General features: G+C 37.1%; 1 long non-coding RNA gene across 1 annotated transcript; it reads right to left on the bottom strand.

The window, feature by feature from the left end:
* Window positions 1–9,514: 9,514 nt before the first annotated feature.
* Window positions 9,515–25,885, bottom strand: LOC141940572 (uncharacterized). Its single transcript, XR_012628016.1, has 3 exons — window positions 25,583–25,885; window positions 23,829–23,961; window positions 9,515–14,071 (listed from the first exon to the last, which is right to left on the bottom strand). It is a non-coding gene; the product is annotated as an uncharacterized LOC141940572 (long non-coding RNA).
* Between the last annotated feature and the right edge of the window lie 1,014 nt (window positions 25,886–26,899).

The raw sequence follows: 26,899 nt of genomic DNA, 5'->3' as shown, positions 1-26,899 counted from the left end.
TTTGTCTCACACCCTGAGCTGTAGTTGCAGATGTGAGACAGGGCAGGCTGAGCGCTATATTCTCTGCAATTACCCTGACATATAGTAAAACCCACCTCTAGCTATTAGGGCCTGGAACATCAGTGATGGTAGAAAAATAAAAAGTTGATGCTGTATTTTTCTAACCCAGGCAAGGCAAAAGCACTTCTACAGTAAAAACCTTACAATATATAGCATCAATGAGCATAATATATATTATATTAGTAGGCTTATTCTTTTAAGATGCAAGCACAGGGGCTCTGGTGTGTGTCTGCAAAGCAGAGTACTTAGCATAAAAAGATTATGTCCTGTTTATGCAAGAGGAAATGGACCATTCTTTACTTTCCTGTGGCATTACATTAGGCCCTAATTGTCTATCACTTTCTGGGTAGTAAATTACTGCTTCTTTAGCAAAGATTCAGACCCACTGGCCTTAGCAGCTCCCTTTTAAACGTTCAACAGTGTAATTAGCTTGAATCATATAATAAAAGTTACATAGCATGGTAGCACGCAAGTAACAATGGCATTAATTCTACATGGCCATAAGTTTTAGAAAAGGTAATTTTTTTAGAAGGATCCAAAATTCAGTTGCAAAAGCGAGCAGCAGCAGCAGAAGAGAGGGCCTGGGTGATGAACTCTTGAAAGTCTCATCTGTGACACTCTAGGTAACATGTATGGAGTTTTAGCAGCTAGGAAAAATGCAGGCACCTCTCCAAAGAATTTAACAAGGTAATCCGCTCCCCAATGAAATAAAATTTTATTAAAATTAAAATTTTTTATTATTATTAACTTTTTTCTTTTTAAATTGCATGTGTGATGAATCCGGGTTCAATACCTCACAACCAGCAAAATCTTTGTTGATTTTTAGCAGCTTCAGCTAAAGTCAATCAGAAAGCACTCAGACATGGATCCCAAATCTCTTCTCCTCCAGACATGAGCTGGAAGGTTTCAACCAGGAAGTCAGGAAAATACAGAGCATCTTTTCAGTAATGTTAACATGGCAAGCCCTATCACTGGTTTAAACCCAAGGAAAATCAACTTGTAAGATGGTTACTGTTGTCTGTGCAATAATGGAACACAGCGATCCATGAGGTCATTCCCAGCCCAGAGTCATTTTATCTGTGCAAGCTTAAATTTACTTACTTTGAGTCTGCAACTCACATAAGTATGTATCTATGGCTTTGCAGGATGAAGGGCAACAGGTTCGATTCCGCTCCATTAAAAGCAACCAGCAGATTTATATAGACTTGAACAGGAATAAGACAGTCCTAAATTACTAAATCAAAGTCATTAAAATACTTGCGAAAGAATAAAAAAATTGCTCATTTTTCAAGGAAGCAACTGAAATAGCCATACAAATAGATAAAAAATTACCAGTAGCATTGTTAAAGTGTTTCTTTGTTTAAATATGGATGCATCAATGTCAAGTAATATTTTTGAAAGCAATCAAATGACTCGGGAACTTAAGATCATTACATGTTTTTGAAAAACTTTATATTCTAAATCAGATTGAACAAAAATCTGTGAAAGTTTCAAGGGATGGACAGACAGATGGACAAATGGATTTCTTTTCTGCATTACTTGCCTGCAGCTTTTCCCTCTGTTGGCCGCCTTTTTTTACTCTCACTTTTTGGGAATTTAAAAAAAAAAAAAAAAGCATTACTCAGGCATGCAGGCTGTTTCAAAGCTCTGGTGGGTAGCAGAGAAATACTTCAGAGAGCAGGTGAAATGAATTCAAGACGAGTGAAAATGGTCTTTGGTTCTGCTCTGCTACCTTTTACTGAAGATTCACTGCAGAGACGTGAATCATTTCCATCCACACTGTGCTTGCTTCTTGCAGGCATTTTTCACAGATTCCTCCTGCTTCTTTTGTCTCCTAGTGTCAGACATGGTGATGTACCATTGGTCACTGTGGCATTAAGGGTTTACTACCGGTTAGAACAAGTGTAAGGGAAGAGGAGCCTGCTGCAAAATAAATAAATAAAATAATGCCAGACACCTTGTAATAAGGAATAACAATTAGGTAATAAAGTCAAGGAAAAAATGGGAAAGCACAGCTTCTGTTCACTTAGCTTACAGCAAAAAACCAACATTTTTTACTTTAGATCAGCTAAAGTCTCTGCTTAAAGTAAACTGAGAATACCATTATATACAGGCAACTGGGGTCTTAGTCTTTTTAGAAAGAAATCTCCTTCTTAGACAGAATGAACAACAAAATGGAAAAAGGGTAAAGAAAATATTTTTATGAAACCATTAATAATCAGACAGACATAACTGTACAAGACACTAATAGAAACCATTGTTCAGGGAAGAAGACAAACATCAACATGATAAAATGTTGTTTTTATAAAGTATATGAAACTTCCATTCACTTCTCCTAGTTACCCCCTTAAAAATAAATAAAAATCATGTCTTGAATATAATAACTGTGATTCCATTTAGAAAATCTAAATCACTGTTTTTCAGAGAATTTGAAAAACCTAGGAGTGGTATCTGCATTCATAAATTTGATTCCTTCCTTTGGGAACTATAACTAGTTTCTGTTTATGATTAAATAGATGGCAGAAAAAACAAGGAATATATAGGAGAAATATGTATATTTTGAAGTAATGTACTTTACTTGAAAAGGAGTTTTGTCTTCTTCATTTATGTATAATAGCACAGAGATCCCTTACATAATATTAAATTTTAATGCTAATAATATGCTAAGAAAAGCATGTACCACTAACTGTTAAAGCCAGTTTCTAATCTACAGACTCTACAATACAGAAAAGAATCAAAATCACATTTAAAGATCTCCCTTATTTTTTTCTACACTCTATAAACTTTTGAAAGTGGCTCTGAAGTCTTTTAGACTCTCCAAAAAGAGTTCAGTCAAACATGGACTGCACAAGGGCCTGAATGGAGCATTGAGTAAAATGTAAAAAAAAAAAAAAAAAAACAAACCAAAACCAAGGTAGGCAATTATTTCTGAAACTTTTTTTTTTAATTCTGTTGGACAATAAAACTAAAATTACAGATGATACTGTGTTCCATTCCAACAAATATCATCATGTTATGGGACTTTCTGATAGTGTTTAAAATATTTTCTAATATTTCAAGGAAGCATTAGATAAAAAGGGCTAGTGCTGATGCGTCATTAGTAAGATGGCCGTTATTTTCAGGGCAATTCATTGTGCTTGTGATGGTTTTAAAGTGTATTTCCTGAAAGATATTCTTCATACTGTCATCCAAGAAACTATTCCAAGTGAAGAAATTTTGGATATAAAAAAGAAGCACTGTCTCCCTATAACTTTTATCACTCATACTTTGTGCCTTTTTAATAAGCATAAATGACCTAAGGATTTAGTTTATTCTGTCCCTAAATTAGGTGGAAAAAAACCTCTTTTATTATAGAGTTCCAAGGAATCTCTGAAAAGAGGGGTTGCACTGGAAATCAACAACTTTGGTTGTTAAGTTGTCAGACCAATCCTTGACATACTTTGGGCATGACTCAAGACAGCATCACCCAGAAACAATTTCCAAAGACATTTTTGAGGCAGTCTCTCTGTTTCAGAGCACAAGAGAGCTCCTCTTCTTAATTTTTTTTTTTTTTTTTAAATCAGCCTGGACATAAACTGCTATGTGACAGACGCTCTTGTGACCAAAGAACAGTCCATGGCATGTCCCTTTTACTAGTAGAGTGGTGGCCAGAGGCTCCCACACACCACAGCCAAGCCCTCCCTCAGGTCTGTGACATCCCTCCTGGGATGAGGCTGGGCTGTTCATCCCAATCATTGCTCGCTTCTTTATTTCTGTGGACTACAGGAATTATTGCTGAAGGCTACCACTCTGGCTCTGTTGTGGAGACAGATCTGAGCCTTTTGTTCAGCCATCGAGTATATTGTTCCTATTTTAGGTAACTTTCAAATTATTTCCTAACAGCAGGAAAAGCAGAAGATGGAGAACGCAACACATGGCACGTGTATATCCACTTTCAGTCCCCAGGACCCCCTTTGCAAATGAGATCTTGTACTTTATAGAGCTTTGTTTTCCCAGTAGTAAACTATTTAAATGAATAACCACATTTAAGCTACTCCTGGGAAAGAGCCAATTTAAGGAAAACCAACCAGGAATTCACTGCAAATGAGATGCTGCCTCTCCAAAGACTCTGTTCCTTACCATTACAATGACAGGTTTGGGATCGGCTTCTAACAGAGAATACCAGAAAGTTGGGAATTTGCCCATTATAACTTAAAATTAAGATGGTTGGAATGACATAGACAAAAAGTGGTCTTCCCCCCCCAAAATAACTACATAAGTATCTTTCACAGCAAATAAAACCCATTAACTATGCTATAAATACTGAATACAGCAAAATAGTTATGTTTTACAGTCTTTTCTTAGAAAATAGAACCATGTGATTAAGGTGCAATTCGTTGGCACTGTTAGCTATAAGAGATTCTTATGGATTCTGTATTGCATATCAATCACGGAGAAGTGGTCCCACACCTGTCTGTGTTTAAGAGGCATTCAGACAGTCTCCTTAATACCATGCTTTAACTTTTGGTCAGCCCTGAAGTAGTCAGGCAGTCGGACTAGATGATCATTGTAGGTCCTTTCCAAGTGAAATATTCTATAGCTATATCTAGCTTTCCTTTAGATTTTTACAGGTTTCTTTAGAACAATTATTTCCATGCTGTTATTACCAATATGCATTTATAGTTCAGTTGAAGTCAGCAGCAAAACTGCTATTGATTCAACATCAGCAGTTTTGGGATATCAGCTTTAACATGTGGTTTGCATCCCCAGTGGGATCTATCCACAGGTGTTCTACAGGTGTTGAAACTTATCAGTCTACTGCATAACAAAAACTAAGTCTAGTGTTCACTCAAAATTTCTAAAGGGCACTAACTAGTCTTGTCTGGATCATCCATTCAGCTGTTCAAATTGCTACAATGCAAAGGAATCTGCTGTTTAACAGAATCCAAAAAGTAGTTCCAAGGAGGAACTTGGCTTTTTATCTGGGGGGAACAAATGTAATGCTCATGGTACACTATTTAGAAACAATCAATCTGTGTTAATGCACAGAAAAGTTTCTCTCAGTGGTCATGCATACCTGCAGTTGCAAAATGTGTTTAGCCTGGAAAATGAATGGATGCATAAATATCTCTTAGGAATTTTGGGAAAACTCTCTGTTAAGTGATGGTAGGTCTTGTCCACTTCTGTAGGTCTTGTCCATTCACTCTAGCTTCCTCTTGCTAAGTGTGTACAGGCATACATTATGCAAGAAATGAGAATACTACCTACTGCAGTGGTGAGGTGCCTCAAATTAGCCCAATGGCTTAACTTTCTCTTCTGGTTGTTCTAAATTCAAAAGTCAGCCACAGTGAATATGTTTATTTTTGATGGATTCAGTAGTCATTACCATTGCATTCATCAATTGGAGGCATACCAATGTCATTGAAGTGTGTTAATTGTAACAGGTCAAATCAGCAGTCATCTCTGGAATTGTTCCTTTTCATTTTCTTTCTTCAATGAGCTGGCCTTGATGCCTTCGATTAAATCACTTGAATACTATTTTTATATTATTTTTAACTTATGCCACTATTCTGCTAACATCCATCCATAAGTGATCAGAGCTAATTTCCATCTGTGGACATTTGAGAAAGACTCATTTATTCGTTACTGTTTGCTCTTCAAAGAGTGAAGGTGCTTCCACAACTCTTCCCTAACTCTGGAACCTTGGCAGCTTTGCTACAATTTTCAACACGGTTCATGTGAAGAAGAGTTGGGTATAGTGAATAAATGCATGCCAAACTAGCTACAAGTCTATGCAGGAGGTCCACTGAGATTAAAAAAACTTGTAGGTCAAATGTAAGTAATTCAAAGAGTCCTTCATTCTGCACTTTCAAGGTTTTGATTACAGCTCCCTTATCTACCAAACTGAAACCTCACTCAGTACAAGCAGAACTTCAAAAAGTAAAGCTCCTACTTCATGTAGGTATAGCATCTTTCCTTCCTGAGCAACTACTGACCTTCTGGCCTTAGTGCCATGAAGAAATACTAAATATATTCCCACTTCCCACACCAAGGCAGAGATCAAATCTTAGATAGTACCATAAACAGTGTTACACAAATCAAAGCCTCAATCTTTTGGAACCTGTTAAAAATTTTAAGTAACGCATTTGCAAAATATATTTTCTGTTTGATTGTGGTGGGAATTTGGGAATGCTACTGTATCACTGCACATTATTTGAAAATCAAAGAATATATATCTAGAGTGCTGGTCTACTAGTACACCATGATAATTAGCTAAGGATTCACCAGCCTGGCCAAAGTCAAGAGCCATCCTTGGAATTTAAGAACCTTTTTGATGTTGCCATTTGACTGACCTTTCTTGTCTTCTTAATGTCATGCGAGGCAGTGAACTGAAGAGTAAAGTTCAGCTAAATCCAAAACTGTGCTAAGAGCGCTATACACGCACTTCCTTCAATTTGGTTTTCTTCCTGTCAAGCATGATGAATTACTAGAGCACTCTGAAGTTTACTGATGCAAAGCAGTCACTTAGATTGTCTTCCAAATTCAAATGAACAGTATTCTTCTCTAGATCTTGATAACACTTTTATGAAATTATGAATAATTACCCTTCTGGTTTCTCTGAAATAAAGGTGAAACCAATTCAGAAATACACTTCAGTCCTCTATGCTAAAGCCACTCAGCCTCTCCTGCCAATCACCGAGAAGAAAGCTTATTTCAAGACCTCCCATGTCACCCATATTATAATCACAGCTTATTCTTTGTCAGATATGGTAATTACAGGCACAGCACTGCAGATAGATACAGACTGGTAGAACAAATCCTTCTATATGTACCTACCTGACTGGACACAAACCAGCGTGAGTACAGAAACTGTCAGACTAGTTGTTAGCATCACATTATGCCTGGACCAGTAAACCTTGCATTTTTTCAGTGGTCATGTCTCCTAAAGTATCCTTTCAAAGAATAGATCCAGTATGATTGAGTGAGGCTAGAGAAATTAAATACTCAGCTACTATTTTACCAGGACGTGACAGCCAGATACTGGATTAAATTACACAAAACCCTAGAAACAAATTCTCACTCTGAAATATTTTTGCTGACACTTTTCCAATTCAGACATTTTAGGAGTTCTGCAGCCAAAAAATGGGTTTGTTGGGTTGTTTTCTTTTTTCCTTTAACAGGCAGGCTCACAGCTGTGATACATGGAAAAACACAATCAAATTTACTGACTATCCCATGGGAATCTGTTCTTTTTGATAATTCAGCCCAGGCTAAAGTTTACGTTCACCAAAGCTGCAGAAGGCTTTACTCAAAGCTTGTAGGCCATGTTTTAAAAAAATCAACTACAACTTTCTTAGCATGTTTTTTTCACTGTAAAGACTAAATCTTAAATGCTGCTAAGATATACAAGTGTGCTAAGCTTTCAGTGGGCCAGCAATAACCGGTGAATCAATCTTGCAACTCTGCTTTCATTCAAGCTTGTTCAGCTTGCAGTCCACCAAGATCTTCAGGTCTCTTCACCAGAGCTGTTCCCCAGACTGTGCTGTTACAAGGGGCTCTTCCTTTCCAGGTACAGGACTTTGCACTTGTCCCGATTGAACTTCAAAAGGTTCCCATCGATAAGGCAAATGAAAGATCCACAAAAACCTTAACTGATGAATACCAATACACATTTTCTTTTTTCCTTCCTTCCTTGGTAAGTTCTTGCTAACATTATCTGCCTTTACTTCATAATCAATTTAAATGAATTCTTAATTCTGCAGTATAAAAAAAAAACCCTTTAAAATAAGAATTAAACAGCTATTATTCCAAAATTGTATTTAAAATAAAACCAATTTCTTATTTATAAACTTGTTCACAGCTATTGTGAATTTATGCTAAGACACCTGGTGTTTAAGGAGGGAAGAATGAGTGGGACCCAAGTACCCATACACAAAGAAGAGTAATACTGAAAATATTATGGTTCTTATAATGAAATAGTTTAAATAGCTCCAATAAGAAAAACAAACATTCAACAACTTTCCCTTTATTTCTCAGTTCTGCTGCAGCATTTTTCAATAACGATAACTTAAAACAGGAGAAAAATAATCACCAAAAGATTCCATCATAAAATTATATTTTTAGGTGTTTGGGGTTTTAGTAAAACCATCTGAAAGTTGATTATTTCTCCTTTATGGTCCTTTTATCCATGATACTTGGTTATTTGGGCTTGAATTTGAGTTGTTCTGTGGGGTTGGAGAAGACAGGGTATGGGGTGATTTTGTTCCAGTTAAGGAACTTCTGTTATAGAGTAGCTACGATACAGTGAAATATTACTGTCAGCACATGAATATTCTGATATTTAAGTGAAAGACTCATATTCCATCTCCTCTTCCACCCTCTAATTCAGTTTTTTTTTAAAGAAAAAAAACAAAACAAAAATACTTATCCATGAAAATGTAACCATTTTAATAGGAGTAAGATGTTCATCCCCAACATAATCTGATGATAGGGTGGAGATAAGCCCTGAGATATCAGATAAATTTGAAACCCCTCAGGAATAAGAAAAATAGGAGCCATGTCTCAAAGTAGGTGGGAATGGTAACTGACATAATGCTGGATAGAAAAGGAGATGCAACTACTCCTCCCCTGCTTGAAAGATGGTATCTGTCACCTTCAGAAAGAGTATACACTACCTACATTTTCAGGAGAGAATTCAAGGATCAGAATATCAAAAGCCCATTTTGGATTTAGGTTTCCCCCGTGATTGCAGTTCTGAGCCAGTATTGGACATCTCAAGTCCAGGTCTCTCTGTGTCTTCATTGTTGACCCCAGACAGCAAGGAGAAGCTGTCCAAAGGAAGAGCTGCACAGAAGTCAGTGGGCTTTAGTAGCATTGTAGTTGACTCAAATACCAAGTTGTAGTTAACTCAAATTGGATGCTGAAAATTAGCAAGCTGCAATGACAGCAATTTATCTCTATTCCGCTTTATAGAAAGATAACAGTAACAACCTCTCATATGTGAAAATACATTCATTCTTATTTGAAGGACACATGAAATAAAACAGTGACAAACACCACTGAAGAGACCCAATGGAATTAGTAATTCTCTCTCCATAACAAGGCTTAGCTAGCCAGCCATGAGTGAGGCCTGGGAATGCATAACAGGGAGAAGAAGAGTTTTGAATAGCTACCTTACACATGTATGGGACTAGTGGTGCTCACTGACTGGTAAAGTGCCCTGTGAAAAAAAATGGCCAAAACTATGTAATTAAACACTCTTATCAGGATGGACATACACACAGGAACTGAGTTAAAACTGCACAGGCAACCTTAATTATGATTTTTCCTGACTTTGCAATCCTAATCATGTTCTTTTAATCTAGTTCTGTATTTGTAATTTCGATGTCATTTGGCAGTGGCACTATGAAAAAACAGGCACCATGCTACAAAATGAACTTGACCTCAGCAGAAAAGAGAACATAAAGACAAAACATTTAGGTGAATATTTTTTATTTCTCGTAACAATATATCTTGATGAAACAACAGTGAATACAAACATTTCATAAAAACTGTTGATTTATAATAAAGAAGCCATCTTCAAAAAAACAGCAGCACCTATACATCTGCTTTTTCAGCTAGTTGTTTCTTCTCAAACTACGTTTTCATTGCTTATCTATTCCACCTACATATAGTGCCTTCTGGTCTTTTAATTTTTGCATTATTTACCTAGGTTTTTGGTGAAGAGCACAGCCAACATACAGATTTTTTTAAAATCCTAGGGAAATAAAAATATACTGTTTGATTCATCAAAGAATTTATTTCCCAAACCTGACTTAAATTATTTGCCAAGTATAACTGCTCTTTTAGTACAATATAGTCTTAATACTGATTGAAAGTCCTATATACATGTTAAGAGAACACAGATACCCCCACACCTTTCTTGTTCTAGAATAGCTAATAATGGATGGACATTTCTGAAACACCCCTAACCAGCCTGAATTCAGTCAGCAAGAACACTCCCCCACATTTAATGATATCTGAAACAATGGAAAATTTCCCATTTTGCAAGAATGTGGATAGGAACGTGAACCTGAACTGTTAGCTTCAGGTACAAACAGGCATGGTGAAGTCTGAGCAGAAGCTATGCTACATGACAATGAAAACCATCTCCAAATGGAGAGCCTGAGACATTCCTTACATTACAGCAATTTGAGCACAGAACAAGAAAACATGGAGATTAACAAGGGAGCATTTGAAAAGAAGAGAAGAAAGCACAGGAGCATAGGACTGGCAGAAAGCAGACTCAGATGGGAAACTGCTGCCTGTTTTTTCCTGCTCTGCTCAGGAAACTGCTGTATAATCTTTGCAAAGTGGACAGAAAAGACAGATAACTTCGTACATGAGATAACACTTAATGGGAACAGGCATTAGCATCATGGCATGATTTCAGACCTATGGAAGAAAACACCTGAATTTACAACTTGCAATTATTTCCTTGTTTCAGTATGAATTATATGTGTATCTGAATTTTATGAAGGATTGGGAAATCTGTGATTGGCTTCTAGGTGGATAAGAGCTTCTCCAAGAACACATATAAAAATGAAGGGCATTTTTCTTATCTGTTACAGTTATCTGCTACTGCTGGGCCTTGTAAAAAAGACAATTATTGTAGCAAGAATCCATTCTGAGGCATCATCTGAAACATGCTGAAATCATAAGAAAGGTTTCCAAAGGCTTCACCAAACAACAGGCAAGTTCCTCAGTTTTTGCTACTAGCAGTGTCCAGAAAGTGCAGGACATGCTCAGTGTAGCCCTCAGGTAGGAATCCAGTCAAACTAGAATTTGTCCCAAGTCTATTTTCTAGAGGTGTTGTGATAATGTGCGTGTCCCCTCTGGCTACTCCTTAATTTGGGCTGTAGCCTCTGGGGAGTGGGATGGAAATATATTTCAAGTTGAATGGCTGACTTTATAGAAGAATAAATTATTCAAATTAATTAAGCTTTGTATTTTGTTGTTTTCCCCCCTTTGTGAATTAACCAGGAGCAGCTTACAATTTTAATGTTTTCACATAAATCACAAATGTATTAATTATTCATTGAGCAATTTCTGTAAATCAGAACTGGGCCCATATAGTCTGATCCCGAGCAAGTTGAAAAAAATTGTTTACATTCAAAATGTGCACTTTTATTACTTTTCATTGGCTGCAAATATCAGGTTCTATTTTTTTTCCTGTTGCCTGAATGATTAAATATAGGAGGATAATTTTACATTTGAAAGATATAAAAAACTGATTTCCACAAATACTTACTCACACGGATTTAAGATTTACTGTTTCTATGAAAAATTCTGCCAGCAATGCTTTTCAGAAAAGGGTGTCCCAAAGTAGGTGGAGGTGGGGAGGACAAAACCTTTGAATGCAAGTAAATATCTGAAAGCATTTTTATGCTGTTAACCCATATTCCCTTATTTGCAAGGGAAGGAGCCATTGTGTCAGGCACTGATAGCAATCAAGCACAACTTGTCACAGATGTCCTGGTAAGTTTTGATACAATATGAAATCAGAACTACCTAGATAATTAAAGTAATGACTTAGTAAGGCCATATTTCTTAAAATGCGGACTCACATTTTTAAACGTTTCATTTTAATCAAAGGAAAGTTTGAAAGAAACAAAGAAACAACAATTAAAGAGCAGTTCGGTGTGCCTGAAGCGGCAGCCTAGGGGCTTCATCCACCTTGCAGGCTGCTTCCATTCAAAAAAGATGTAGAAAAGATGTTTGGGAGAATGACAGGACGCTGCTGTTAAAATTATCTCCTCCTGCATATACAACCTATATACCAAAGCGTATATACTTACCAGCTCAAAGCACCAATACCAAGGGAAGCTGGGGGAGTGGAGTTAGAGTCACAAGTCTTCTGTATCTGCCTGGAGTTCAGCTGAGAGCAGTCACAGTCAGAATAGCCTTTAAGAAGTCCCTAAAGCTAGTAGATCTGGGAAAGCTGCATGACCATGGAGAATATGTACGCACCAAAGCATGCTGTGAGCTTTATGATGTACCTTGTTGGAGTTCGAAAAGACAGCCCCCCGCCACGCTTTTATAACCACCCATTAGCGATGTGGATCATGCTTTCCAGATCAAATTCTTTCAATCCATATATTTAGATAGTTATTTCAGAATTTCCCTAGTTAAGGCAGCAAATGGATACTAGTCATGAAATTGTTTCCACAAAGAATCTGCTATTTTGATATTTTTTTAGCTGTCGTCTTCCCAAAACTTTGCTGGCACCTCCTAGAATTCAGTACTGTATTCCTCCTGGTGACACAGATCCTCCTTCTTGTCTCTCTAAAGTTCATGTTTTTAGAAACTTTGCTTTTAGACAGTTTAGTTTATTATATGGCATTATGAACCATGCCATTCTTTCCCATCTGAACTTGATTCTGTATCAACAAGACTAAACAGCTGTATAAACACCTCACTTTTTAAAGCTGTTTATTATCTTTATTTATTCTTACGAATTGGAATTACTTCATCTGAGTACTTTGGAGCAGGATATCTACCTACTTCTAAGTCAAGTTACAAACAGATCTTGGTCATGAGTCTGTTTTGTGGCACACTGCACTAAGGTAGACTTTACAGACCTGCACTTTTTATTGGCTTCCCATCTCACAGATTAAGCATTTCACCCAATCTTTTACATCACATAGCTATCTTTGCTCATTATCTAACTAGGTGCATTAACCAGTATTTCTTATATGGAATAAAAACATGTTATTCTGACACTGCGGTTACTGTCTCCTAGCAACAGAACTTCTTCTTAATAAGGCACTTGTTATTTTCAGGGGTCTGTCATGAATACTTTAAATAGCCTTAATTTTCTGTATAGATTCCCTAACGTAATCAATCCTTTTCTTTGTAAGTTCGATGACCTATGAAAGTGTTTTATTATTACCATAATACCCCAATAACTTGATCTCTAAAATACAAATACCTTCAAATCCCACTGTACTAATGTTTTATTTCAACACTGCACTTTTAAGTGGAACACAGTTCTTTTCTCACATAACCAGGAACTTCTGTTTAGCCAGTTTTTTGCCCATGAGTACAAGTTCTCATAAGCATCTTTGTAAATTATTACAGTAGATCACAAATAAGCGTATCATAAAAAGTGAGATTCATGTTGTACTAGTTATTTTCAAATAAAAACAATGATCTTTCTGGCTTTGATCGAAACATTAAAAGTACATGTTTGAAGAAAAAGAGACAGTAGAAAAGAAAATAAAGCACAAATCTGAGAAAATAATGTGAAAACCCCTACTGAAATTACTTAGCAGTTTGTTTTATATTCACCAGATATCTAGATAGCAAGTCTAAGGTAATAGAACACAATATAATTGATATCTGATAGATATTTTACAAGAAAGAAATCATAAAGTTTTTCTCTCCTTGTCTATCTTATAATATTAGATGTTCTCAGGGTAATTCTGGAAATCATGAAGAAATAAGTGCAATATTATTTATAAAGACAAATCATTCTTTTGTGAGAAATAAGTTTGGAAGAGATAATGAAGGTATTTATTACTTCCATAATTTTTAAGATTGGTTGAGGTGTTCTAATGTTCATATTGTTGGTGACAACGTAAACCGGTAGACAGTATTGCAATCATAGTTTGCAAAAGACTGAATATGCATCTTAAAGTTATGTATTTCATTAATGTACCCAGTTCCAGTGTCATTTTACAAGCTGTCTGACTGAAAGTATATCTTCACAGATGGACCTAAGGTACATCGATATGCTGAATGAGGCATCTGAAGGAAAAAGAACTGAACTGTCCAGCACAAAACACACAGACTTACTGCAAGGTTATGAAAGCTTGCTTGTGGAGATAACATTCACAGAGCATCCGAACAATCAGGACATTTTACAAGCAGGACAGTTTTCTTCATCCCAGAAGTGAAAGAGTAAAGATGACAAAGAGCGATTCCTCTAGCAGTAACCTCCTTTGGTACCTCTGACGCCTTCCCAACCTGCTTTCCACTGATCCTGGATGACCTTAGGGTGTTGAAGGAGGGGAATAACTGGAAAATTATGTCATAAATGTCCCTTTAACCTCAAGAACAAGGAATCTGCTAAATCTGTAAGGCTAGCTGTGGGTGAGCTAAAATGTTGGTGGAGGACTGAGAGGTAGGTTTTGGTTTGCGAAATACTCAAAAGTCTATCATGATAGATGAAGTTTTATGCTTCAGTTGGCCCCATCCCTGTAAAATCTCACTCTCCAAAGTAATAAACATAATTGGATAGCCAGGAAAGTTTTCCATTCAATAGAATATAGCACAAATATTCTGTTGTGAGACTAGCTTACATAATAACATAAATCAAATCACACTGAACCTTTCAAAGAACATCTGTAAAAAAATAAATAATGCCCATCAATGAATACTATCTGCTTAAGTAACAGGCAAGAGGAATTGAACATATTCATATATAACCCAGTGGAATGGATCATAATATTAGGACACTGAAATTTAAGTTTACCAGTGACTTAGTACGTCACTGTGTCTACATCACCTTTCCAGCAGATAATGTAGAATTTGAGAACTCTGACTCACAAAACCAAAGATGGGATACTGGAGGTCATCCACTCCACTCCTTCTAAATAGCATGTATCATTAGAAAGCAGGCAAAATTTTCCTTTAAAGGCTGTCCATGATGTGTAAGAGGGGGGAAAAATATTCTTATATTGAATGTCAGTCTGATAAACATTTTATATTTATAGACGATTCTGTGACTCTGTGATTTTTAAAATAGTACATAATAATTTGTTTAAGTAAGCATGCTCAGCACCCAACAGAGGTAATGCAATACTGAGTTTCACTGACGGAAGAGTTAAAAACTGACTTTAAAAGTCAGTGGATGAATTGAAAAATAGTTATTATGTTGCATTTACTTCCTTCAAGCAGCATGTGGTACAGCAAACACTAAAGAACACAATAAGAACTTTTAAAAAGGGCCAGTTTCTCAAAACTTCAAGCAGCTATCACCATATGTGTATTTTGGGAGCACAGAAGTATCAGAAGTATTAGTGAAAACTGGGAACAAATTACACATACATTACTAGTTGCCTCAAAAGGGGTAATGTTTCAGACATGACTAAGATCATGATAGTTTAAAAAAATATAATTTAAAATTGCTTTGAAAGAATTTATGGAAGAAACAAATATACAAATAATGGGAAAGGAAAGATAATGACAGTAAAATTTATTATTTTTAAAGGATACATGACTTTATCAAATTTTCTTAATTATTGCTAAATCTCGAAAAAACAGATGATTTCTACATGATTACACAAATGTAAATTTGGTTCCACAGTTAGGAGTTCTTCAAAAAGTAAAAAAAAAAAACAGGGGGTGGTGGTAGAGGGAGGTAGTGCTGATAAGGATTTAAAGTCTAAGTAACCTGATATGGCTCCTAAGATATCTAAACAGATCATTGAAAAATTACTATCAACAAAGAAATAGATGCTAAAAACCCCCCCAATTTCAGTCAACAAGTTCCATGGTAAGTAGGTCTTGTCAAATGTATCACTAATCTTTTCTCACAGGATATGAGTTTGGATGTTAAAGACATTTTTGTTGATAAAGTAATTGATTTAAAAAAAATAATTACATAGTACTAAGTGACATCTTGATTTTTAAAATCTTACTGTTTCAAAAATGACAGTATATGGACATAGCAACATTCACTAAAGGTATTAAAAACTATTTTACCAGCGCATCTGAAAATAAAGTGACTGGAAAAATATTAATGAATTGGACAACTAAACAGTGATGTTCGTCAAAGATCATTTTTGGTCCTATTCTCATCAATATTTTTAACTGATGATCTGAGGATATTTTTGATGAATGAGAATAGATAATTTTTGATGGTTAAGTGCTTTAGGTGACAAAGATTCACGGAGCGGTGAGTAATGAGGGAGCTGGTTACTGCTACAAACAATCTGAATCACTTGGCTAAATGGACACAATGCACGGAAGTGCCTTAAATAGATCCTAACATGCACACAAAAAATACCTTTGTGAAGGAACAACACAGGTTACAGTTACCAGGCGGGATTTCTCAGTTCGTTACTTTTACTGAGCAGAAGACAGAGATGATCTAGTTTTACAGGCTTTTTTGCCTCATTTTAAAAAACAAGCTGCCTGTAAGGAGTTTACATTTAGACAGGCAAGGACAAAACAACCTTCAGTGACTTAAATCTGAAGGGAGACGAAGATAACTTAATAGTCCCTGTTTTACAATGCAGTTGCATGAGCTTCCCATTTTCCTGAGTCTGGCGATGTTCTGGGTACTATGCCTTTTTTGGAGGGGGTGAAGGGGGATTCTCCCACTTGGAGCCTTCCACTGAAACACAGGTTACCTATTCCCGTATTTTTGGCAACTGCAGAAGAACCAGGAATTCCTCAACTGAGAATGCAGCTCTGCACAAACTTCCCATTCAATGACACATGCTCTATCTGGCCACTCTCCAGTCCCAGACAGGAGTTCAGAGTGGTCCAAGTGTGTGCAAGAGAGCCGAGCGCCCCTAAAAAGCATGTCACAGCAAGGACAGCAGTGACAACATATGGGGGCCAAATACAAAAGCTCGATGTCAAAGGCAAAAAAACCCTCAGTGCACTAGGCCCAGATGCCTGAAGAACCAACTGTATGCTTAAAATACTAACTTTGCTGTATTGTCTACTTAATTTCAAAGACACAAAATAATCATCTTGCATATGCTGGCATCAGTACTGTTCTTACAATTACATTTGAAAACCAGAGAAGAAATTTAACCATGTTGAGAGACTTGAGAATACATATTTGAGTGAGAAATTTGCATTTTAAGTCAGTTTGCAAGGTCTAATCAAGTCCCCAAACTTTTACAGAAAAACATAAAAGTGGTTTCCACTACAATAATATTTACCAACTTCTTTAAGCTGTAACCATCTTTGAGACCTTCAAACAAGAAAGAAAAAGATAGAAACCATATGGCATATCAAGAAGCTCATCAATAAAATTATGGAAGGCACGTCTACAATGTGGATGGATAGTGCTTAAACATCCAGACAAGTGCCTGACCATGCTCATTTACTTGCTTTGTTCAGTACAGCATCACACAGGTGAACTAGCCCTGGTCCAAAAGCGTTAACACAGCACTTCACTGGAGCTAATAAACCTCCTCTGGTGGAGCTGAGTAGCTCAGGTGCAAAGCCACGCTGACATGCCTATTCCACTTCCATTCCTGGTACTAACTCAGATGTTGTTACCCTGGGCACTGCAAGAGATTTATTGACTTGACCAAGAGGTGCCGTGACTTACAGTATTAAGCACCGGCTGTGAAGGAGAAGGATGTGTTTCTAGTCCTCAACCTAAAACCTAAATCTGCTTTCCTGTCCTTTTGCAAGCATTGCTAGAAAAAGCAGAGCTGTGTTACACACCCATGTAACTAACACAATGCACTGGGGAACACAATGTATGCACTGCTAGAAGCAGACATCATTAGCTGAGCCTGAAACATTCTTGTTTTGAATTAATGACAATTTCCATTTCATTCCTATATTTAATATTTCTTCATCTGACTCAAAATCAAAACAAAACACCACTGCAGATGTGAGAAGGTGGAGGAAACGTGGAAAATTCTAGTACTTAGCTCATTAAAATGAACAGAATTTTCCAAATAGATATGTTATACTACAAATTTCTCTACTCTGGATGAGAATCAGCAGAGAAATAGTCATATCATTGAGGCAGTGAAAGCTTTCTCTACCGACAACAGTGGGACCAACGTTTAACTCAAAATGTCTGTTAAATCACATGGACAGAGTAAGATTTATCACATCTTTAATTTCTCACTTTTTAAGACTTTGGCATTGGTTGTTGAGGAATACACTCAATTTACGGAAGACTGTTACTTAGCAACCATAATTGGTTTTAAAACAAAGCTTTAGCCTGTGCTTTTTTTCAGCAAAGAAATAATAGATCCCTATCCTTAAGTGTTTCTAACCAAATTAATAGAGCAAACATCTAGACTGAACATCAGTGGAAGGCCATAAGCAAGCTGCTTATCAAAGCAGCATCCTTACATAGTTTGACCCTTTCCTTGTTTTTGCATTGATGGAAAAAAACCTCTCAATTCTTAAAAAGAAATAATAATTTTTTTATAACCAGTCCACTTTCCTCCAGACACTAACTGCTGGCTTATATAGAGCAGTCACGTCCACAGATATGGGAAAAGTGATGCTTTTGTAAACAAATGGGAAAAATAAATAACTGGTGGGTTTCATTCTCTGCAATAAAAGTGCAGAAGATAGCAAGAAAAATCGGGGAATATGGAGTAGTTCACCCTCAAAATAAAATATCAGATCAGAATAGCTTCTTACTATGCCCATCTAAGACTCAAGCACAGACTCCACAAAGCTGCAAATTATACTGAAGGTAAGCTGGCCCCAGTCGTATACTCTGAAAGACTTTGGTGCTCCTAATCACTGTGCGCAACATGCTGAGCTACCCAAAGGTTTCAAGAAAAGGACAAGGCAACAACATATGGCCTAAACAGGCTGTTCATGTCTTTCCCCAAACAAGGCATAGCTTCACCTTAGACTGACCTTGCAATTACAGGCTACTGGGAGCAGTTATGCACTTGAAAACAGTCAGCACAACAAATAGCAGGGACAGGAAAAGACTCAGAAATACTGAACGCAGAGAGCCCTCAATAGGCAAGCTATGTATCCTGGCCACATTGCCTGAGACAATCCTGCTCTGTTCAGGTCATTTGCTATCTGAATCTTAAAATGCAACATGGAAGCAGAGGAATCCTTTATACTATCACTTCCTATATATAATGAACAATGATAAAAGTTCATCCAGAGGTGTGCTTTTAGCAATTTGTGGTCAAAAAAATCCTCCCTAAAATAATAAATTTAAATAACTGCAAAGTAAGCAAAGTAGATTAACGTGCCAGCTTCCTCCAGCAGCAAGAGCAGAATTAGTTTTTCCAGAGCACGTATTAGGTAGCTAGGGAAAAAATGCAATGCCACCTCAAATAACTCATGCCTATATGACTCAGTTCAGGAATATTAATAAAATCCACACATCCAGAGCCTGTACTCATTAGAGTTTAGGAGATACTGGATTCGAGCAATAACCTACCAAATTTACCACAACTATTCTGTACCTAGTGTCATTTTTGTGGGGCAAAAATAACTTGTCAATTCTTGACAAACCCCTAAATCTTAGAAATTTGTTATGTTTAACTGTGAAGTTGTTTTGGCTTTCTTGACTACCCTTGAGTACAAAAGTTTAAGGATAAGAATGTCTTTATATCACACTTACACCACAAATTGCAGTTGATGTATGATTTCTTTTAAAAACACATACATCAACATACATGTATTTGATGTGCAGGAAAGAAACATAATAAATATTTGCAAATATACCAAAATCCAGACTGCTCTTGTAATTTAGTGGTGAAATTTTATATATGCTGACCAATCTACAGGACTACAACTAGCAAGTATTACAGGTAATTTCCATTTCTTGACAGAAACTTATTTTTCTCTCAAATACCCTTCTTTTTTGCCCCTCTAAATCAGAAGTGGCTTGATATCAAGTGTGCAATCTCAGATTTCACTGATTTCCTTCTGAGAGTGCTACAGGAGATGACAACATAAGAGAACAGATTTCAGATTTATTTAAAAAAAAAAAAAGGGGGAAAATAAGGAACTCTAGAGTTTAGGAGAGCTAAAATATGTTTTCCTCTGTCTTATCCTTGTGTTTCATTGTGAAAGGGTTTTTCCTCTAGTAACACAGTAACAGCTGGTGGCTCTTTTTCCTCCATGGTTTCACAAGACACATTTCTCACTGGAGCTCTCAGCAATTTATTCTTAATGTCTTGCTGATTTGAGTAAGTTTTTTTTTTTTTTGGACAGGTTCAGTACTGTATATATAAGATATGGGGAGGAAAAAAAAAAAATCCCTTTAATTCAACAGGTTCCATGAAATGCCTCTATGCCAGATGATAAAGCCATGGCTGGGTTTTGGGTGCAGGGAGGGCATTTATTTCATTTTTAAAGGCACAATACATGTTGGGCACAGTGCTCATGTGGAGGCTACTGATTTTAAAACTGCCGTTCAGTTTCCACCTCCATCAGATCAGGTCAAGAATCTTGGAGAATTTATCTCAATGAGCCAGGAAAGATATCAGCCCATGGGGGAAAGAAAGCCCTTAAGAAAGATTGCTATCCAACCACATCGCTGTGTCAGAGCACACTGGTGCTAACAGCAGAGGCCATTAGCCAGGGTTTGCTTATATTTGTATGGGTAAAAAACAAGGGGATAAAATTCCACCAACACAGCACCCTGATTTAACTTTCATGAGTTGCTGAGTTTAAAAAACATCAAGTGTTTGGGTTTTTACATCCTAAAATTAAAATTACATCAATGAATTACAGCTTCAACTTTGAGGACTCTGAGCTGTCACAGCCAAAGACAAGAAAGGAGCCCCCAGAGGGCCGCCTAACCCTTACTTGTTCATTCAGAATGCGAACACTAAATCTCATTGATCTTCTGATCACTACAAATTATTGGTAAGCTCTGCATTAAACCAGACTGCTGTAAATTGGAGTTGACAGTATTATCACTGAAAGAAATGCATGAGCTCTGTGTTTGCCAAAGTGTGACCTACACTAGTGGTGTAGCACCGTAGCACTGCACGGACTGAGATTTCTGATCCAACTGCCATTCTCAAGCAAATTATTTCAATCACACAGAATTAACTTTGGTTAAGAATGTTTCTTCACACTAGACATGCACCATCACTTCACAAACAGAAAAGCTGAAAGGATATTATTGCAACATTACCATCTCCAGGTGCAAGCTCAGAAGACTCAGCTGCATCAGGACATTAATGCCCTTCCAGACAGCCTCCTCCAATGAAACCAGCCTCAACAGATATTTTGACACTAGCTTGCATGCGAGCAGAATAAAAATTCAAAAGAATGATCCCAAAAATTAAACGTGAGTGTTAAGACCAAAGGAGGAACCCTGCCAACAAGGTTATCAACAAGCATTTTTATATCATAGGAAGCAAAGAGATTACAGAACGTAACCGACAATCAATTCAGGAAGTTGGCATGGTTGCTAGGTTTGCTAACTGACTGGAGCAAAGACCTTTCTCTGGTTTTGTCTTTTTTTTCTTTGTATACTTGAAGATGGCACATATATATTGTTCCTCAATCCGAGCCCTTTGGCATCACCTCAATGGTAAAGAATTACTGAAGGAAAGCAAGCAACAAAGGATACAGAAGGAAAGAGTTACTTAATCCTTTAAAGGTCATTTGTTGACATGGGCCAATGGTGACATTCAATGTGAGGCAAATTATATGGTTAAAATGATAAACAAGGAAAATTACTTTGACAACAAAAACTTTTTCTGGAACTGTGGGAGCTGCCGTACCATGTCTGAAAGGTAGGCAGGTACCTGGGAAGAAACTGAGAACATCTAGAGGTGTTAACAACTGCAGAAGTTTGCAATTTTTGTACATTATCTTCCACTTCAAACATCTAATGGAAATTGCGTAGCATACTTACACACAAACATGTTCACATGATTAGTGACATGTTTATGTTATATTATCTTATAATCAAAATAGTTCAGTTGAGTTTGAAAAGCCAGAAGAAATTATCTTGACAAGTAGTCTCAAGAGATATTTATAGATGAACTGAAGAATATTGTCTTTGGTTCGTAATTAAGGGATAGAGACAATAAATGCCTTGGGAATCTGAAAGATTGCCACTGCAGTCCCTAGTTATTTTAGGCGGCCCGTGTTACAGAGTCAGGAATCTTGTTCTGGGCACAACTCCCTCCTTTCTTGAAGGATACCCTGAGCAGAGCCTACCAGTCATCCCAAATGACACCCAGTGCCACCTGTGCAAAAATTATTCAGCTCTTTGGGCCACAAACTGAGCAGACAGAAAATAAGGCATGACTCTGCAGGCACAGGGTAAGGGGCAAGGTCCTATCTTCTGACTCCTGCTGCTTTGGGTTAGACTAAAAACCAACCAGGTTTAATAATCTATTTCCTGCTAGGTCTAGTAGGCCATAATTAGAGGAAAATATAAGAAATGGGATGAGAATAAAGTGATCCTTCCTGGACATGTAGTGTTGATTGCCCCAAGTTAGAAGGGAAAGGGCTTTCTGAGTCAAAGGTTGCAACTGCGGCAACTTTTAACAGCCAAGGTACTCTTCATGAATTCTTCATGAATCCCATTATTTTGGCTCTCAGATCATACCATGGCACGGAGTTTCACAATTTCATCTGTGCACAGTAACATTTTTTTAAATTTGGTTGCCTCTCAATTCTTCTAGTGTGAGTAATGCAGAATAACCATTCCGTCCCTTCCGTAGGACCCTCTTGAGTGCAATAGCAGTTCCTTAACTGCTGATTATCTTTGTTACCCCCTTCTCTAGTTTGTGTAACATTTCTTTTGAAGCAGGGACACCAAAGCCGTAGGCAGAATTCCAGATATGATGCACCACAGATTTATACAGTGGAATAATGAGGTTCTTTCTTTTGCTCGTCATTCCTAGCCTAGTATTTCCTAACATTTGATTTGTCTTTTTAACCTTTTCTGAGCAGTAAGCTGGTATTCTCAGAGTGGGGGGAAGCCTAAAATTTCATTTTTCTTTACTGTGTTCTCTTTTCCACACACATCCTTTATGTTCAGAAAACAGTGCTAGAAACAAACAAAAAAAGGTCAGTTCTCTTCATCCTCAAGTTCAACAACTCACTACTCAAATAATTAGCCCCCACAGGCAGGAAAGCAAAGAATTCTGATAATTTCTCTTTGTCAAAATACGAAGCAATTTATAGTGATAGTCAGGTATTTTCTGATAGAGTGCTTTTCTATAGTAAAATGAGAATTCAACACTCAATTTCCTGAGGAAAAAAAACAGGGGGAGGTGACCGAGCTTCCTACTTCCTCTGCAGCTCCTCCACAGCCCATCGAGCAAAAAACCTAAGGACAAGGCACAGGTTATGCCAGGTTTCCAGCGACACCAGGCCACAAAGCTTCAGAAAATAACCATATTAGATCCTTCCCAACCTGAATTAAAAATAATATTTAAGAAAACCCTCCTTACCAATGAAATTTTGCACATCAATCTTGAGCTTTTGGTTACAAGTTTTTAGAAATACCAAGATTACATCAGGCACCTTGACTGATCCCTTTATGGTGCTACGAGGGAAAGACAAGCCCGGAGTAGACTCCCGCTTGCATCTACAGTCAGGAAGCCAACAACTTTATTGACTCAGCACATTTCGGGACAATGCCACATATATATTCTCCCCTTACACGTCAGTAGATGGCACTCTCTATATTTACTATCTACATATTTTGCACACTTGCCAAAAAAAATGCTGTGTCTCATGGAACTGTAGTAGTACATCACAGGCCCTTAAACAGCTTCCCTTAGTGGTTAGCTCTGTGCTTTATCTATCCTTTTGTGCAGATCTCAGTTTTCCCTGGGCACACAAGCTGGTCAAGTATGTCGATCAGGGCCCATAAACCCATGGAAATATGAACTGTACATATGGTCTATACTTTATGCAGTTACTAGACAATCTACTCTCCCACCCATAGTGTAAATAAGCATTAAAATTGACCCTCTCTACAAAGGCCAAAAAAGGTTCATCATTAACAAAACATCTGCATATGATACCAAAAAGAGGTTTATGTTGAAACAGAGCCCTCTTCATTTACCTGGCCAACTCACCATTTAGAGGTCACTCATCATTTAGAATCATATTGACTTCATTTAGTTGTTTGTCCTTTGTATTTGTATAGCCATCAGAGTCATGAGAAGCCACTCTGAACACCTCTTCTGTGCACATCATGTACATGAATCCCTTTGAATTAAAAATATTAAAGTTTTATTTGCAAGAACAATAACTAGTTTGGGGTAAAAGCTAACAGTTCCACATGACACACTACAACTCAAAAATAGTTCAGAAGAGAAAGCATGTCTAGGGCTGATTGCTTGCCAGGGCATTTGGGGAAGGCAGGCTGGTATGAATTCCTCACACACCACCACCCTGCTGTGCAGAGCACTATTTTTACGATGTGGTCAGGATTGCAAGTTTCACACCTTTGAAAGAGTCGTACATGGGGGCACTTGGTTTCTATCAAAGCCTGCTTCATACAGCAAGTTAAGAGTTATGAATACTGAGCAAGTCTAAACCCTTGTTGATCCTCACAGATCAGATGAGATCAGAAACAAAGATGAGAAGAAAATAAATGTTTCTCTTTTACTGTGCGCTATTACAGTAAGCGCCACTCCATCAGCCCAATGGTATGAACACATAACACTAGTATAGTCCTTTAATACTTTCTTTTTTGAAAACATTTCTAAACTATAATAATATATTAATTTTGATAAATACAATTACTACCAACATTTGGTTCTTGATTACAATCAATTATATTTCTGAAACAATCAAGCATCCTACAATTAAAAATAATTGATTCATTAGCACACCCCTACTAGACAATTACACAAATACATTATTTATGTAATTAGATGCATTTACAGTTCATTATTGCACTTTTTATTCTATTGTTGCAAAGCTACAGAAGTAACACCTTACTTCTTAATTTTCCTTTGCCTTCTATTGACATAGAGACTGCATTTATTTTATTTACCCAATTTCAAATTAGAAATCAAAATCTGAAATAGACTCAAGCCCTACAAAACCAGTAATTAAAGCTCATTTATTTGTCATACAGGTGAAAAGTAAGGGCAACAAAGTACTTTCCAGGGGAAGTCTGCTTATTGAGTTGAAAAAAGAAGCTGTAAGCAACATGCTTTTGGAGGTTTCAAAAATATAAATTAAAATATCTACATGTCAGGCTCTTGCTTAAATGAGAATTTAAGGGTGAGCATGAAAGAGAAGCTAGTGAAAAATTATTGTGATCAGAGCCGCTTCCAAGCCCAAAAGTAACTAATGGTCATGTTCTTGTTATTCTGTTGTGGCAGGAAAACCAGTTCAGAAGTCTTGACAGTCATGACAACAGATTAAGGATCTAATTTTTAGATGTTCTAGTCCTCCACATATTTTACCAACTTCACTTATGGCTGTGAATATCCAAACTTACTAAGAAAATGTAATAAAACCCACAAACCTATCATCACCGAAAAACATTCCCCCCCCCCAAAAAAAACCCCATAACAAACCAAACCAAACCAAACCACCCTGTTATCTAGCTATTTAGTTGAAGTGCCTTATGTTGATCTGACTCTATTCTTACTACAAAAGTCCCCAAGTACTAGATTATTATACTTCATACTAATGTACTTTTACCATGTAACTCCAGTTGATATTTCAACTTGCTTGCAGATGACTAGGGCTGACCAGGCTGCCTTACACTTTTCCAAAATGAGCATCCCACCAGAGAACCAAGAATATCCTACAGTTAACCTGTACGGACAGTTTTCTAGCCCTGTTCTGAAAGCTACATAATTTGACTTACCTGCAAGCAGAGTGTCCATCTTGGGTTTTGATCAGCTTCTTTTCCATCTTCTCCATACTATTCAAAAGTGCTTTTTATTATTTAAGAACAGCCATACCTGGTCAGACTAAAGAAGGGACAGATGTGTGAGAACTGGAAGGGGCACCTCTGGTCTGAGAAACAGGAGAGGTGCACACTGGAAGCTCACCAAGCAAGGCATCATGGCCTGCCTGCTAGTTGATGAGAGTACTGCAATAATTCAGGAGAGAAATATAGAGAAATACAAAGACATTTTCCCCTCATTGGCATACTACCACCATCCAATGGCCTCAGCAGACTTCAGAAAACAAGTCTGCCAGATTTGTTCCCATGGAGTTCTAAAGCAATGGCTATTAAAAGCTCCCCTCTGATCCCTCCAGACTGAACGTGGGGTGGCTGCCACACAATTTTGACCCCAAGATTCCTGAAATAGTGACCAAACGAAAAACCAAAACAACAAGAGTCTGCAAGCTTCTATGCTTAAGTTGCAGCAACCCTCATTTTCCAACAGCATTGCACTTCCACTTCATACAAATGTTTGTAATGTTTTTATCATTGCTTATCATCTATGCATTTGCATTTTTTTTAAAAAAAGGAAAGATTAAAAGAGTGAGTTTATCTATGTGTTGCTGGTTTTACCCTTCCTAAAGAAATCTATGTAATAAGGCCCCCAGGGTTAACGTAGAAAAAAGGTCAGAAAAATTACTTTATTGGTAGAGTTCCCAGGCAAAATCCTTCTCCAGAAAACCCTCAGACAAAACAGAAGATTTCTTGGAGAATGAGCTGACTACATAAAGCAATCACTGACCAACAAAGAACCAAACCAGAAATATTTTAAAATAAGCATGCATTCAGCCCTGAGTCTACCGAATTGAATTTAACAGAAATGGACATAAATTATATTGGGTTTATGTTTATATGTGTCCACGTTTTCTGATTGGTCTCCTCACTTTTCACAAGTTAAAAACTTCTCTTTTCTTATGCTTATTTTTCTATGCTTATTAAAGACTATAAAGCAAATGAAGAAGAGTATCTACCTCACTGCAACTCTTCTTTAAATCTGGTGTTCAGACTGAGTAGGAATTTCTAAATCCAACGGAGGTTCAGATTTACACAGCTTCAAAGAAACTAAAATATACTGGTCTACTTACAGTCCATTGTTATTCCTCCTTTTGTCTGGGCCTCACTTACAAACCACTTCAAACTTCATCTGCAAAGAAGCATGGCTGCCTTCAAAGTCATTACGTCTTAAAAATAAAAGGAAAGTTCTTCCAAGTGTGTTTGTTTAATCCAAAACAT

This window comes from Strix uralensis, chromosome 3 (genome assembly GCF_047716275.1).
Source record: "Strix uralensis isolate ZFMK-TIS-50842 chromosome 3, bStrUra1, whole genome shotgun sequence".
In the NCBI taxonomy this organism is placed as follows: Eukaryota; Metazoa; Chordata; class Aves; order Strigiformes; family Strigidae; genus Strix; species Strix uralensis.
Note: the sequence above shows the minus strand (reverse complement) of the source record. Positions and strands in the feature narration are given on the sequence as shown.